The 2,500-nt window shown below is 47.5% G+C and overlaps 1 pseudogene; it reads right to left on the minus strand.

The window, feature by feature from the left end:
- On the minus strand, positions 1 to 807 carry LOC145474399 (small subunit ribosomal RNA; annotated as a pseudogene; the record flags this gene model as incomplete).
- Between the last annotated feature and the right edge of the window lie 1,693 nt (positions 808 to 2,500).

Below are 2,500 nucleotides of genomic sequence, written 5' to 3' on the forward strand. Positions count from 1 at the left end.
TCCATGCTTATGTATTCAAGCGCTGGCTTGCTTTGAACACTCTAATTTTTTCAAAGTAAACGTCGCAGATCCTATGCACACTCAGTTAAGAGCACACACAGTCTTTGCGAGGAAGAACAGCGCGGCCAGTAACATACCTTGCGGCAGACCGGCCGAGCCATCCCGAAATCCAACTACGAGCTTTTTAACTGCAACAACTTTAATATACGCTATTGGAGCTGGAATTACCGCGGCTGCTGGCACCAGACTTGCCCTCCAATGGATCCTCGTTAAAGGATTTAAGTTGTACTCATTCCAATTACAAGACTTGGAAAAGCCCTGTATTGTTATTTCTTGTCACTACCTCCCTGAGTCAGGATTGGGTAATTTGCGCGCCTGCTGCCTTCCTTGGATGTGGTAGCCGTTTCTCAGGCTCCCTCTCCGGAATCGAACCCTAATTCTCCGTCACCCGTTGCAACCATGGTAAGCCACTACCTTACCATCGACAGTTGATAGGGCAGAAATTTGAATGAAACATCGCCAGCTCAAGGCCGTGCGATTCGATCAGTTACTATGAATCACCAAAGAACCGGGCAGAACCCGCATTGGTTTTTAATCTAATAAATACATCCCTTCCAGAAGTCGGGACTTTTCGCATGTATTAGCTCTAGAATTACTACGGTTATCCAAGTAGTAATGGTACAATCAAATAAACGATAACTGATTTAATGAGCCATTCGCAGTTTCACAGTACAAGTGCTTATACTTAGACATGCATGGCTTAATCTTTGAGACAAGCATATGACTACTGGCAGGATCAACCAGGTAGCTATCCCTCAGGGAACCCGGCGGGAACCCTATTGCGTCTGCTTCCTTTGAAAGGAGGCTGGCATTTCACCGTCAAGCTGCACTGGGAATCCTCCCGGCCATGGAAGACGCACGAGGCGTTCGACCCTGTCCGAGGGAAACCCGTTCTCTCTTTGCCACGTCTTTCCACTGCTTCACCCTAGTAAGCTTCCGGCATACCAGTGAGACAGCCAAGTGCACGGAATGCCGACAAGATACATCGGGGAAGAATGATTCTTCCGAATCTAAGCCGCTATTCTTGGCCAAAGGCCATCAGGTACAACATCCATCCGTTCTCTCGTTGTCCACACCGAGACAACTTGGCTTCAAGTTCAGTCATTTCATGCTACCGACCGAGCAAGTTTGGTCGACTTTGCTCCTTTTTCCTCCAAATACCCTCCTTTCCTACCCGAGAACACATTACCGAGCAGGGCTTACTGTTACGGACCGATACAGCTCAATTGCTCTTTCGGTCTTTCCCGATGCCTGCCCTACATTATAACCCGAAACCGTCTATTCCCCCAACCAAGTTTAGACACTTAGAAAAATGTCGAAAATTTCGATTTTTCGAAACTGCTCCAAAGCGCTCCCCATGGCATTCCAAACGTGCGTCTGCATGTCAGAGTTACGAAAACGAAGAGATTTCCACGAAGATGACCGATGATTGCCGAAATTTCCCGACGAAAACCCGAAGCTCAAAGACCACACCCTAAAGAGCGCAAAATTGGGATTTTACACTTTTTCAAAACTTTGTGCGGCAAACTATTGGCCAGCTCGAGTTACGTGCAGGCGCCAAGTTTGGCGCTGTCACGTCATCGTTAAGGGGGGTGTGCTACACTATCTTAAAACTGGGCGTCGGTCCCCCTATTCTATAAGCACCCTTAAGATTTTCACCATTTTCAAAACTTTTTGTGGCAAACTATTGGCCAGCTCGAGTTACGTGCAGGCGCCAAGTTTGGCGCTGTCACATCATCGTTAAGGGGGGTGTGCTACACTATCTTAAAACTGGGCGTCGGTCCCCCTATTCTATAAGCACCCTTAAGATTTTCACCATTTTCAAAACTTTTTGCGGCAAACTATTGGCCAGCTCGAGTTACGTGCAGGCGCCAAGTTTGGCGCTGTCACATCATCGTTAAGGGGGGTGTGCTACACTATCTTAAAACTGGGCGTCGGTCCCCCTTATCTATAAGCACCCTTAAGATTTTCACCATTTTCAAAACTTTTTGCGGCAAACTATTGGCCAGCTCGAGTTACGTGCAGGCGCCCAGTTTGGCGCTGTCACATCATCGTTAAGGGGGGTGTGCTACACTATCTTAAAACTGGGCGTCGGTCCCCCTTATCTATAAGCACCCTTAAGATTTTCACCATTTTCAAACCTTTTTGCGGCAAACTATTGGCCAGCTCGAGTTACGTGCAGGCGCCAAGTTTGGCGCTGTCACATCATCGTTAAGGGGGGTGTGCTACACTATCTTAAAACTGGGCGTCGGTCCCCCTAATCTATAAGCACCCTTAAGATTTTTACCACTTTCAAAACGTTTTGCGGCAAACTATTGGCCAGCTCGAGTTACGTGCAGGCGCCAAGTTTGGCGCTGTCACATCATCGTTAAGGGGATTTGCTACACTATCTTAAAACTGGGCGTTAGTGCCCATATACCATAAGCACTCTTAAGATTTT

The sequence above is a fragment of the Orbicella franksi genome, unplaced genomic scaffold (assembly GCF_964199315.1).
Source record: "Orbicella franksi unplaced genomic scaffold, jaOrbFran1.1 SCAFFOLD_225, whole genome shotgun sequence".
NCBI lineage: Eukaryota > Metazoa > Cnidaria > Anthozoa > Scleractinia > Merulinidae > Orbicella > Orbicella franksi.